We start from the raw sequence: 14,591 nt of genomic DNA on the forward strand, positions 1-14,591 counted from the left end.
GGGCTTCACCAGTTGCTAACTGAAATTCAAAATTACAAATAATACTATAAAATACTTAAAAATGTGTCAAGTATTTTACAGTTCATCAGAACATTATGGGGGTTTATGCAAGATCAATATGCTGATTGTTGCTAAGCTTTTCCTCATGTGACAATAATTCTTGGGCTATGTCTATACTAATAAAATTATCTATTCCAAGCCACTTAATTCACAAAATAGCTGCTTGTCTGTGTAAATAACTACAAATGTGACTGATGAGAGTTTTTAAATGATAGCTGGGAGTTTATTAAGGGCTTAGTTGCACTAATAGCCTCATTCTTACTTCACAGATTCAAGAAAGAACTAAAAATCAGTACTCCAGGGTATGTGGAAGTCAATGGGGGAATCTGATGAACAGAAACACAAGTGATCTTCTCATTCATACCAACCATCACTGCGAGATCCCACAGGACTCCAAATCTGAGTTTCAAATTGCTTCCTAACCTCAGAGGCATTCTCTGGAGGGAACCTCACCTCCACGAATGAGAGGGCCACATTATCAGAGTAAAACTCATCCTTTCCCTTTTCAGATCTCCCCAACCACCACCACTACCCATGTCTTTGCTAACCAGTGCAGCTCCTCTTTGAGTCTCTTTTTATATTTGGGGTTTCTTCATAGGATTCAACTTAAAGATTCAGCTGTTTGAAGAAAAATAAAAAATCACTGGTCTTAACAACTAACCAGGATGAGCTTAGGAGGATCACTCTAAGCCAAAAGGACTTAAAGTAATGCTCTGCAATCTAGGCAAAAGTGACCCAAGAGATGAATGATGGCTCAAATTGCTATAAATGAATCTAAGAAGGGTGAGATCTCCACCTTAGTGCAGAATCTGTTTTCCTCATCTGTAAAATGAGAGGTTAGACTGGAGGCCCTCAAAACTCCTTTTTCAGTTTTAACATGTAGTGATTCCAATTTGGTTTTAGCCATGTTGAACTGAAGAGGTCAATGAGAAATGTAGGTAGAGCTATCAATCTAGCAGACAAATATCATTTTTTTCCAGAAAATAAAATTTACTATAGAAGGCAGCTATAAAAGTCGGTGTCAAGTTCAACTAATTAGTGTCTATTTTTCCTCTCACTCTTTACATATAAGCACTACCCTCAGGTTTGGTCCCTGACTACCTTTTTCCCCTCCATATTCTCTTTCCTTCAAATAGCTGTGTGACTTTGTCCAAGTTACTTTTTCACTTTGGCACTAGGTAAAAGGAAGGTCTCAGGCTGGATATCTTTAAAATACCATTTAACTTTTTGCATGAGGTAACTCATAGTTTTAATGTGCTATATTCCAAGTATGGTTGCTCATCTAGGTCAGGAGTCCACGTGTCACTCAAGTTCAGACAATATTGTCCTTTACTGAGTACTATCGACCAAGTGCTTAGCTAAGTGCTCTAGAAATAAAATTGCATTTAGTAACAATAATCTCTCTTGTCCTCTTCATTTTACATATAGGGTCAGACAGCTAATGTTCTTGACCAGTATGTTTCCTGTATTATTGCTCTCTCCAGTAGTTTGAGAGCTATCTGTGGGACAGCCAGCGTGACAGCTGAAACAATGGTCAGAGCTGGCAAAGAGCATAATCAAGATTAGATGCCACCCTTCTAACTGCCAAACTAGAGCTTGCTATCCAATTATTCCTATAATATCTGATTACTGCCTTTTCATTTCTCTATTTAACAAATATTGTGTAACAAATATTGACTATTATGTATCCAGCACTGTACTAAGGTAGTAAGGATATACTACAGAACCTAGCAGACAAGCAAATAATCACAAAACCTGTGCTATCAAAGAACTTCTATTTAACCACTACTATGACACTGCTCTTGAACCAGTTATCAGGACACAGATCTTGGACACATCCTCAGCTCTTCCCTTTTCCTCCACTCTCAATCAGATTCATATGCAATCTCCCTTGATACCCATAATTTGTTGTTCTCTCAAACCCTTTCTCTAAATTTCCCAAAGGCTTTGTCTGAATTTCTTTTATGACATTTATCCAAATTTGACTGTATTACACTTACCTCTACATTTACTTTATTCTCTTCTAGAATATAAGCTTACCTGACAGGAAACATGATGTATTAACCAATTTTACTTTTAAAAAATTGTTGAAGGAAACACTATAAACAAGAAACAGATCCAGTACTAGGAATAGTTGTTGTCTATCTTTTCAAAGAATGGTGGTACCATTCTAACTCCCCAGGCACACAAAAGGAGAAAGTGGTGTATGTAATTACTCCATCCATCTCTGTGTTTATCATCTTTATGATGCAGCATAGAGAAATGGTTAAGAGCACAGGTTCTGGAATCAAACAGCCTAAGTTTTTGATGTTGTTTTTGTTGTCTTTAGTATTTTAAAGATATTTCTCTACTGTCTTTGGGCTTTTATTACTTCAAAAAGGAAGTCTGTCATCATTCTTACCTTTGTTCTTCTGTAGAAAATAACTTACTTTTACTTTTTTACTTTTTTTTTAAAGATTTATTTATTTATTTTAGAGAGAGACAGCAGGAGGGGCAGTAAGAGAGGGAGAGAGAATCTCAAGCAGACTCCACACGGAGCATGAAGCCCGATGTAGGGCTCCAACTCACAACCCTGAGATCACAATCTGAGCTGAAACCAAGAGTCAGACACTCAACAGAGTCACCTAGGTCCCCTTATCTATTTTTTTAATTAAACTTTGTCAATGATTGTAGGTTCACATGCAATTGTAAAAAATAATTTAAAGTGTTTCTGTGTACTCTTTATCCTGTTTCCTCAACTGGTAATATCGCTCCTCTTCTATTTTCTGGAAGACATTGTATAGAACTGGTTTTCATTCCACTTTAAACACTTCATGGAATTCTCCAGTGACATCATTCTTTTGGTGAGTTTTTAATTTAAAAAAAAAAATTTTGGTGAGTTTTTTAATATGAATTTAGTTTTCTTAATTGTTATATGGCTATTCACATTATTTATTTCATATGTAGTTAGACGCAATAGTATCTGCCTTTTGATCCATTTCATCTATTTTTATCAAATTTGTTTGGGTAGAGCTGTTCTTCAGATTACCTTATTACCCTTTTGATGTCTACAAGATCTGGAGTGATATGGTTTCATTCTTGATACAAGTAATTTGTTTCTTCCCTCTTTTTTGCAAGTCTTGCTAGAGGTTTGTCAATTTTATTAATCCTTTCAAATAAAAGCTCTTTGCTTCACTGATTTTCTCTAATGTTTTTCTGTTTTCAATTTCATTGATTTTTACTCTTATTTTTCTTATTTCCTTCCCTCTACTTACTTTGGGTTTATTTTGATCCTCTTTTTCTAGGTTCTTAAGGTAGGAGCTTAGATTATTAATTTGATCTTTTTCTCCTCTTTTCTAATGAATGCATTTAGTGCTATACATTTTCTCTCAGCACTGCTTTAGCTATATCTCAAATATTTTAACATATTACATTTTTATCCAGGCTAATGGAGTTTTTTAAAATTATTTTTTGATTAATATATTTTTATTGAAATTTCCTCTTTGACTCGTGAATTACTTGGTGTGTGTCATTTCATTTCCAATTGTTTGAGGATTTCCCTATCTTTCTGATATTGATTTCTAGTTTGATTCTATTGTGGTTAGAGAACTCACTCTATATCATCTCAATTTTTATAAATTTGTGGAGGTTTATTTTATGGCCCAGGATATACCCTGTTTTGGTATATATTCAGGGGCCACTTGAAAAAAATGTGTTTAGGTACTGTTGTTGGGTAGAATGTTCTATAAATGTTGATTAGATTCTGATGGTTAATGGTGTTGTTTTTCTGTTTTTCTAGATCTTTTCTGTTTTTCTAATTTTTCTATTAATTGTTGAAACAAGAGTGCCAAATCTCCAACAATTATGGATTCATCTATTTCTCCTTTTAGTTCTGTCAATTTTTGCTTCACATATTTTACAGTTCTGTTTAGTTCACATGCATTTATGAATGTCCGTTCCTGACAGACTAACATTTTTCATTATTACATAATCTTCACCTCTGGTAGTTTTCTTTGCTCTCAAGTCTACTTTGTCTGATAGTAATATAGTCACGTCTGCTTCTTCTAATATTTGAATATTTACAAGACATATCTTTTTCTGTCCTTTCGCTGCCTATACTGTTATATTTGAAATTTCCCATAGACAACATACAGTTGGGTCTTTCATTTTTAAAATCAACTCTGCAGGGGTGCTTGGGTGGCTCAGTCAGTTAAGCATGCAACTCTTGATTTTGGCTCAGGTCATGATCTGAGTCGTGAGATCCAGCCCCGTGTTTGGGATTCTCTCTCTTCCTCTGCCTCTCTCCCCACTCACTCTCTTTCTCCAAAAAATAAATTTTTTAAAGACAAAATCAACTCTGCAAATTTCTTTTGTTATATTTACACTCTTTACCTTTATTATGAGTATGTTATGGCTTAAGTTTTCTTTTCCTATTTCTTGTTCTAAGTTTGTTTCCTTTCTTCTTGCCTGTGAGCTCCTTAAACATTTTTTTAGGATTCTATTTGATTTACCTATATTTGTCTGTATCTATATCTTTGTACAGCTTTCTTAGTTGTTGCTCCAGGCATTATATATACATACCTTATTACCGTCTACAGGGTTCATTTTACCAATTCAAGTGAGTTAGAAACTTTATCTCTCCTTATATCCTTTTGCCCTTGTTTATAATGTCTTAATTACCTCCACTATTTAAAACCACATCATTTTACAGATTTATACATTTAAAATCACATCAGACAGCATTATGTTTCCTTTAACCATCAAACAAAATACAGAAAACTCACTCAGGAAAGGACTATCTACTGTATATATGGACAGTTTTGATTACTGTGTTCTTTTAGCCTCCTTGATGTTTTGAGGTTCATTCTTTTACTGTTTTCTTTCTGTGTAGAGAATTTCCCATAGACATTCTGCAACAGATTGTCTTAGTTTTCCCTATTCTAAGAATGTCTTAATTTATAATTTAGTCTTCATTCCTGAAGGACATTTTTGCTGGATAACTAGGAGTTGATACTTCTTTCCTGTTAGCATTTGATAATACCACAGCACTTCCTTCTGGCCTCTATGGGTTCAGATGAGAAATGTCTTGGAAATGTTAACCCTCTCTAAGTTAGGTATCATTTCTCTCACTGCTTTCAAGATCTTTTGAAAGAAAAATGATTTTTTCAAGAGAAAAAAATGATTTTTTTCCCTATGGTTTTTATAAGTTTGAATATGATGTTTCTTAGCATAGATTACTTTCGTTTTATCCTGTTTTGATATTCACTTAGCTTCTTGAATCTACGTTTGTGTCTACCAAATTTAGGGAGTTTTCAGTCTTTATTTCTCCAAGTACTTTGCGCTCTCTTTTCAAGAACAAATTCTTAGACCTTTTGTGATAGTCCACAAGTACCTATGGTTCATTTCTTTTTTTTAAATCCATTTTTATGGCTTGTTCATGTAACTTCTGATGTTCTATCTTCAAATTCACAGATTCCTTCCTCTATCCCCTCCATTCTGTTGTTAAGGCCAACAACTGAGCGTTTGTTTTTTGTTTTAGGGAGGGGGAATTCAATGGTCATATTTTTCAGTTCTAAAATTTTTATTTGGTTCTTTACATTGTCTACTTCTTTGCTAAGACTATTTTTTTTCCATTTGTTTCACGTTTGTAACTGTATATTAAAACATTTTGCCATGGCTGCTTTGAAATCTTTGTCAGATAATTTAATATCTCTGTCAGTATTAGCATCTATTGTCTTTTTTCATTTAGTTTGAGATTTTATTTCAATTTTTTATTTAAATTCTAGTTAATATGTACGGTAAAATTAGCTTCAGGTGTAGAATTTAATGATTCATCACTTACATATAACACCCAATGCTCATCGCAACAAGTACCCTCCTTAATACCCATCACCCATTCACCTCCCTATTTGTTCACACCACCTCTGTTTGTTCTCTATAGTTAGGTGTCTCTTAAGGTTTGCTTCCCCCTTTTTCTCCCTTCCCCTGTGTTCATCTGTTTTGTTTCTTAAATGCCACATATGAGTGAAATCATATGGTATTTGTCTTTCTCTGATTTATTTCACCTAGCATAATACACTCTAGTTCCATTCACATTGTTGAAATGGCAAAATTTCATTCTTTTTAATGGGTAATATTCCATTATACACACCCCACAACTTCTTTATCCATTCATCAGTCAACGAACATTTGGGCTCTCTCTGTAGTTTGGCTATTGTTAATAATCCTGCTATAAACATCAGGGTGTATGTGCCTCTCCAAATCAGTTTTTTTGTGTCCTTCGGGTAAATATCTACCTTGCTATAATTGGGTCATAGTTCTGTTTTAACTTTGAGGAAACTCCATACTGTTTTCCAGAGTGGTTGCACCAGTTTGCATTTCCATCAACAGTACAAAAGGGGAAGCAAAAGGGTTCCCCTTTCTCCACATCATCTTCAACATCTGTTGTTTATTATGTTAATTTTAGCCATTATGACAGGTATGAGGTGGAATCTCATCATCCCTGATGGTGAGTGATGCAGAGTATCTTTTCATGTGTCTGTTAGCCATCTGGATGTCTTCTATGGAAAAATGTCTGTTCCTATCTTCTTACTACTTAACTGGATTATTGTTTTTTTGAGTGTTTAGTTTGACAAGTTCTTTGTAGATTTTTGGCAGTAACCCTTTATCAGATATATCATTTGCAAATACCTTCTCCTATTCCATGGGTTGTCTTTTAGTTTTGAGATCTTCAGTATGACAAGTGATTTTCTACTGAAATCTAGACTCTTTGGGGTATTAGGATACTCTGGATCTTAAAGTTGGTTTTAGCTGGCTTTTTAGGGCATGGCTCTGGCAGAGGAAGGATGGTATCATCACCTCATTGCTACAAAGTGGAAGCAGTAGTACAGATACCCTAATTTAGTTCTATGATACCCAAGATGAGAGAGGTAGGAGTTCCAGCTCCCAACTAGGCACACAAATAGCTCCCTAAATGGCAGGGGTGTTGTTGTACCCTATGTGACCTCCACTGACACCAGAGAGTCAGATGTAACTTCCATTAACCCTCCAGGGCTGGTTAGTAGCAAAAATCCTGATTCTGCACTGGGTCTTCTCTGACATGACCTAAGCAGACAGGGGAGGGTACACCTTCTTACTGCCAGTTGAGGTTGTGAAAATCTAGGCTCCCAATGTCATCTCTAACACCATCATGGCAGGAAGGTAGAAGCCCTACATACTGCCAAGTGTGAATGAAAGCTCTGGCTCCCTCCCTTGCCTTGTCTTCTCTGGTAATTATCCAGGCTGAAAATTAGGTTTCTTCATTATAGCCTGAGGAAGACGGAAATCTAGGTGCTTCAATGGCCTTTGCTGGTATAATTTGGGATGGGGCTGGTTTTTACCACAGTATTTCCTAGTGCTTTTGCCTTGAGAGAACGGGACTCTTCTGTCCTATAACATCCAGAGTTTTTTGTTTTACTTACTAAAAGGAAGAGGGGAAAGTACATCTTCTCCATGTTCCTGAGAGAAGTCTTCTGGGTGCTTTTTAACATTTACTCTTTATCACTAGTTTTAACTAATAAGTATGTGCACTTGGTGTAGTTTTGTGTTTTCTATGTATGTGTTTCATGGAGAGTTTCAGATCTGGGGGTTTATAGTTTTCATGAAATCAAAAACATTTAGCCAATATTTTTTCAAATTTTTTTTTCTGTTTTTCCCTTCTCATTTTAAAATTTGAATTATCACACATTGTCCATCTATATGTTTATCATCTTTTTTTCCCTATCCTTTTTCTCTCTGGTTTACATCTTGGATAGTTTCTATTGTAAAATCTTCAATTTAGCCACATCTTTTCCTCTGCAGCATCTAGTCCATTTATAGTATTTCCCAATTATATTGTTGATCCTTGAACAAAGCAGGGGGCTGGGGCAGCAGCCCCCTCTGAAGTCAAAAATCCACATATAGCTTTTGGCTTCCCAAAACTTAACCACTAATAGTCTACTGCTAACCGCAAGTTTTATGAATAACACAGTTAACTGACACATTTTGTATGTTATATGTATATATACTATATTCTTACAATAAAACAATCTAGAGAAAAAATGTCAAGAGAATTATAAGAAATATATTTACAGTATCATACTCCATTTATCAAAAATAAAATTATTTTATTAATGGATCTGCAGAGTTCAAATCCATGTTGTTAAAGGGTCAGCTGTATTTTTTATCACAAGAATGTTTTCTTTAAAATGTCTTCCAGGAACACCTGGGTGGCTCAACGGCTGAGTGTCTGCCTTCGGCCCAGGGTGTGATCCTGGAGTCCTGGGATTGAGTCCCACATCGGGCTCCCTGCATGGAGCCTGCTTCTTCCTCTGCCTATGTCTCTGCCTCTGTGTGTGTCTCTCTTGAATAAATAAACAAAAACTTTTTTAAAAACTATCTTCTATATGTCTCATTATGTTAGAAGTTTCTCTTAACTTTTTTGAGCTTACGGAGTATATTTATATGGTTTAATGACTGTCTACTAAGTCTGTAATTTATAGGTCTATTTCTGTTGACTGATCTTTTTCTTCACTATGAAATAAATTCTCCTGCTTCTCTGTATGCCCAGTCAATTTTTTAAATATAGTTTTTATTCCATGCTCATGGATTGGGAGAACAAATATCATTAAAATGTTGCTACTACCCTTAGCAGTCTACAGATTTCCTGCAAGCCCTATCAAAATACCAACAACATTTTTTACCAAACTAGAACAAATGATCCTAAAAATCTTATGGACCCAAATAGCTAAAGCAACCCTGAAAAAAAAAAAAAAAAAGAAAAGAAAAGAACAAAACAGAAGAGATCCCAATCCCAGATTTCAAGATATACTACAAAACTGTAGTAATCAAAACATGGTACTGGCACAAAAATAGACACACAGACCAGAGAACAGAACAGATAGCCCAGAAATAAACCCACAATTATATGGTCAATTAATCTTCAACAAAGGAGGAAAGAATATGCAATAGGAAAAAAGTCTCTTCAAATGGTGTTCGGAAAACTGGAAAGCTACATGCAAAAGAGTGAAATTGGACCACTTTCTTACATCATACACAAAAATAAGCTCAAACTGGATTAAAGATATAAATGTGAAACCTGAAACCATAAAAATCCTTTAAGGGGTGACAAGCAGTAATTTCTCTGACATTGGCTGTAGCAACATTTTTTCTAGATGTCTCTTGAGGCAAGGGAAGCAAAAGCAAAAATAAACTATTAGGACTACATCAAAATAAAAGCTTCTACACAGCTAAGGGAACAACTAAAAGGCAACTTACAGAATGGGAGAAAATATTTGCAAATGATATATCTGATATAGGGTTAATAACCAAAATATATAAATAACTTACACAATGCAGCACCAAAAACCCCACAAATAATTCAATTAAAAATGGGCAGAAGGCATGAAGATATTTCTCCAAAGAAGACATACAGATGCCAAGAGACGCATAAAAAGATACTCAATGTCACTCACCATCAGGGAAACAAAAATCAAAACTACAATGAAATACCACCTCACACCTGTCAGAATGGCTAAAATAAAAAACACAAGAAACTAGTGTTGACGAGGATGTAGAAAAAAGGAACCCTCATGCACTGTCAGTGGGAATGCAAAATGGTACAGCCACTGTGGAAAACAGCATGGAGGTTCCTCAAAGAGCTAAAAATAGAATTACCCTACAATCCAGTAATCACAGTACTGGGTGTTTATCCAAAATAAATGAAAACACTAATTTGAAAAGATATATGCAACCCTGTTTACTGCAGCATTATTTATAATAGCCAAATCATGGAAGCAATCCAAGTGTCCTCAATAGATGAATGGATAAAGATGATGTGGTATGTGTGAATACAATGAGGTATTACTCAGCCACCAAAAAGAATGAAATCTTGCCATCTGAAATAAGAAAGATGGATCTAAAGGGTATAATTTAAGTGAAATAAGTCAAAGACAAATACTATATGATTTCACTCATATGTAAAATTTGAGAAACAAAAAAAATGAACAAAGAAAAAAAAGAGGCAAAAAATAAACTATAGAGAACAAGGGGGTGGTTACCAGAGGTGGGTGGGGCAATGGGTGAAACAGATAAAGGTGATCAAGAGTACACTTACCATGAGCAATGAGTAATGTATAGAACTGCTCAATCACTGTATTGCACACCTAAAACTAATATAACACTGTACGTTAATTATATCGGCATTAAAAAATAAGTCGTTACACTAAAAAAAGGTCTTTATATTTTATAGCAGTTTTAGGTTCACATCAAAATTGAGCAGAAAGTAGAGCTCCATATGTCCCTATCCCCACATATCCACAGCTTCCCTGCTATCAGCATCACACCCCAGAGGGTAGATTTGTTACAACTGATGAACACACAGTAACATATCATTATGACCAGAAGTCTACAGTTTACATTAGGGTTCACTCCTGGTGGTGTACATTCTATGAGTACTGACATGTACCCGTCACTTTAGTATCACACAGAATAGTGTCACTGCTCTAAAAATTCTCTGGGCTCATCCCTCCCTTTCTCCTAATCCCTGGCAACCACTGATATTTTTAATGTCTCTATAGTTTTGCCTTTTCCTGAATGTCACATAGTTGAAATACTACAATATACAGCCTTTCCAGATTAGCTTCTTTCACTTAGGAATATGTAATGAAGGTTTCTCCATTTCTTTTCTTGTCTGCACATACCACCGTTCATTTAACCACTCACCTACCAAAGGACTTATCGTTTACATTTTGGCAATTTAGGAATAAAGCTGCTAGTAATAACTGTGCACAGTGGTTGTACGGAAACAAATTTTTAGTTAAGTAAATATCAAAAAGTATGACTGATGCATCTCACTTAAGATTATGTTTATTATTTTTTATTTTTTTATTGGAGTTCAATTTGCCAACATATAGCATAACACCCAGTGCTCATCCCGCCAAGTGCTCCCCTCAGTGCCCATCACCCAGTCACCCCAACCCCCTGCCCACCTCCCCTTCCACTACCCCTTGTTCATTTCCCAGAGTTAGCTGTCTCTCATGTTTTGTCACCCTCACTGATATTTTCACTCATTTTCTCTCCATTCCCTTTACTCCCTCTTACTAACTTTTATATTCCCCAAATGAATGAGACCATAGAATGTTTGCCCTTTTCCAATTGACTTATTTCACTCAGCATAATACCCTCCAGGTCCATCCACCTCGAAGCAAATGGTGGGTATTTGTCGTTTCTAATGGCTGAGTAATATTCCATTGTATACAGACCACAGCTTCTTTATCCATTCATCTTTCGATGGACACCGAGGCTCCTTCCAGTTTGGCTATTGTGGACATTGCTGCTAGAAACATCGGGGTGCAGGTGTCCTGGCGTTTCACTGCATCTGTATCTTTGAGGTAAATCCCCAGCAGTGCAATTGCTGGGTCATAGGGCAGATCTATTTTTAACTCTTTGAGGAACCTCCACACAGTTTTCCAGGGTGGCTGCACCAGTTCACATTCCCACCAACAGTGCAAGACGGTTCCCCTTTCTCCACATCCTCTCCAACATTTGTGGTTTCCTGTCTTATGTTAATTTTCACCATTCTCACCGGTATGAGGTGGGATCTCATTGTGGTTTTGATTTGTATTTTCCTGATGGCAAGTGATGCAGAGTATTTTCTCATGTGCTTGTTGGCCATGTCTATATCTTCCTCTGTGAAATTTCTGTTCATGTCTTTTGCCCATTTCATGATTGGATTGTTTCTTTGTTGTTGAGTTTAGTAAGTCCTTTATAGATCTTGGATACTAGCCCTTTATCTGATAGACCATTTGCAAATATCTTCTCCCATTCTGTAGGTTGTCTTTTAGTTTCACTGACTGTTTCTTTTGCTGTGCAGAAGCTTCTTATCTTGATGAAGTCCTAATAATTCATTTTTGCTTTTGTTTCTCTTGCCTTCATGGATGTATCTTGCAAGAAGTTGCTGTGGCCAAGTTCAAAAAGGATGTTGCCTGTGTTCTCCTCTATAATTTTGATGGAATCTTGTCTTACATTTAGATCTTTCATCCATTTTGAGTTTATCTTTGTGTCTGGTGTAAGAGAATGGTCTAGTTTCATTCTTCTGCATGTGGATGTTCAATTTTCCCAGCACCATTTATTGAAGAGATGTCTTTTTTCCAGTGGATAGTCTTTCCTGCTTTGTCGAATATTAGTTGACCATAAAGTTGTTTTTGTGCCTGTACCACACTGTCTTGATGATCACAGCTTTGTAGTACAACCTGAAATCTGGCATTGTGATGCCCCCAGCTATGGTTTTCTTTAATACTCCCCTGGCTATTTGGGGTCTTTTTTGATTCCAAAATTATGTTTATTTTGTAAGAAACTGCCAAACTGTCTTCTATAGTTGCTGTACCATTTTGCATTCCCACCAATAATGGTGGGAAGTCCTGATGTTCCACATCCTCACTGGCAACTAGTATCACCAGTGTTTTGGATCTGACCATTCTCAAAATGTGTATTGTAGTATCTTACTTTAATTTTCAATTCCCTAATAACATGCAATGTTGAACATATTTTCATACACTAATTTGCCACGTGTTTATCTTTTGGTGAGATGTCTGTTCGAGTGTTTGGCCCATTTTTAAACTTTAAATAAGGTTGTTTCTTGGGACGCCTGGGTGGCTCAGTGGTTGAGCGTCTGCCTTTGGCTCAGGTCGTGATCCCGGACTCCAGGATCGAGTCTTGCATTGGGCTCCTTGCGGGGAGCCTGCTTCTCCCTCTGCCTCTGTCTCTGTGTCTCGAATGAATGAATGAATGAAAGAATGAATGAATGAATAAATAAATAAATAAATAAATAAATAAATAAATAAGGTGGTTTCCTTACTGTTGAGTTTCAAAGTTCTTTGAATATGTGCAGTCCTTTATCATATGTGCCCTTGCCAAATATTTTCTACCAGTCAATGGCTTCTCTTCTCATTTTCTTAAAATGTCTTTCACAGAGGTCTTTAACTTTAATAAAGTCTAACTTATCAATGACTTCTTTTGTGTATTGTATTCTTCATTGTGTATCTAAAAAGTCATCACCAAACCCAAGGTCATCTAGGCTTTTCTTCTGCTATCTTCTAGGAGTTTGATATTTTTAAGTTTTATATTTAGGGTTATGTTCTACTTTCAATTTTTGTGAAAGGTATATGGTTTGTGTCTAGATTTTGTTTGAATGTGCATGTTAAATTGTTTTAGCACCATTTGATGAAAAGACTTTCTTCATTCTGCCTTTTCTCTTTTGTCAAAGACCAAATGGCTATATTTGTATAAGTCTATTTCTAGACACTCTGGACTGTTCTATCGATCTATTTGTTCTTTTGCCCATAGCACACTTGGTTGCAATAGCTTTATAATAAATTCTGATGTCAGACAGTGTCAGTCATCTGACTTTGTTCTGTAACATTTTGTTGGCTATCCTGGGTCTTTGTCTCTCTATATACACTTCAGAAGCAGTTTGTTGATATCAACAAAATAACTTGCTGGCATTTTTATTAGGATTGCACTGAAACTATAGATGAAATTAGAACAGGCATGTTGACAACACTGAGTCTATCTACAAACATGGACTATCACTCCATTTACTTAGTTCTTTAATTTTGTTCATCAGTCTGTAGTTTTCTTCATATAGACCTACTTTTTTTTTTCAGATTTATATGTCAGTATTTCATTTTGGGGGATGCTATCATAAGCGATACTATGTCTTTAATTTCAAATTCCATCTGAGCATTACTATTACATACGAATCTGGTGGTCTTTTGTACATTAACCTTATATTCTGCAAGTTCACTGTGATTATTAGTTTCAAGAGTTCTTTGCTCACTGTTTCAGATTTTATGCATAGACAATCATGTATGTGCAAGCAAAAAGTTTTATTTCTCCCTACCAAATCTGTATGTCTTTTATTTCCTTTTCTTGTCTTACTGTATTAAATAAGACTCCCAGCATGATGTTGAAAAGGAGTGGTAAAAGGATATCTGTGTCTCATTGTTCCTGATCTTAGTGGGAAAGCTCTAACTTAACACCATTAAGTATGATGTTAGTTATAGGTTTTGTGTAGACGTTCTTTAACAAGCTGAGGTAGTTCCCCTCTATTCCTAGTTTGCTGAGGTTTTTTTTTTTTTTTTTTTTTAATCAAGAATGGATGTTGGATTCTCTCAAATGATTTTTCTGCAGCTAATGATGGGATCATTTTTCTTTTTGATAGGATTTTTCTTTTTTGGCCTGTTGAGGAGATGGGTTACATTAATTCATTTTCTAATGTTGAACCAGGTTTTCATGCATGTCATAAACCCTACTTGTTTATGGTATATTATTCTTTTACCACATGTTGGATTTGATCTGCTAATACTTTTTTCAGGATTCTTGAATCTTTGTTCATGAGAGACAGTGGTCTGTAACTTTTTCTTCTTATAATTCCTGTTTGGTTTAGGCATTAGATTGGTTTAGGTATTAGGTAAGGTACTAGGTATCTGGCCTCTCAGAATGAGCTAAGAAATATTATCTCTGATTCTATTTTC

General features: G+C 35.7%; 1 protein-coding gene across 12 annotated transcripts in view; it reads right to left on the minus strand.

Moving 5' to 3' along the window:
- The window catches only part of CEP83 (centrosomal protein 83), a 147,595-nt gene that overhangs the window by 70,762 nt on the left and 62,242 nt on the right, over nucleotides 1-14,591 (minus strand). The gene's annotated exons all lie outside the window — the stretch shown is intronic.

Source organism: Canis lupus, chromosome 13 (assembly GCF_048164855.1).
Source record: "Canis lupus baileyi chromosome 13, mCanLup2.hap1, whole genome shotgun sequence".
In the NCBI taxonomy this organism is placed as follows: Eukaryota; Metazoa; Chordata; class Mammalia; order Carnivora; family Canidae; genus Canis; species Canis lupus.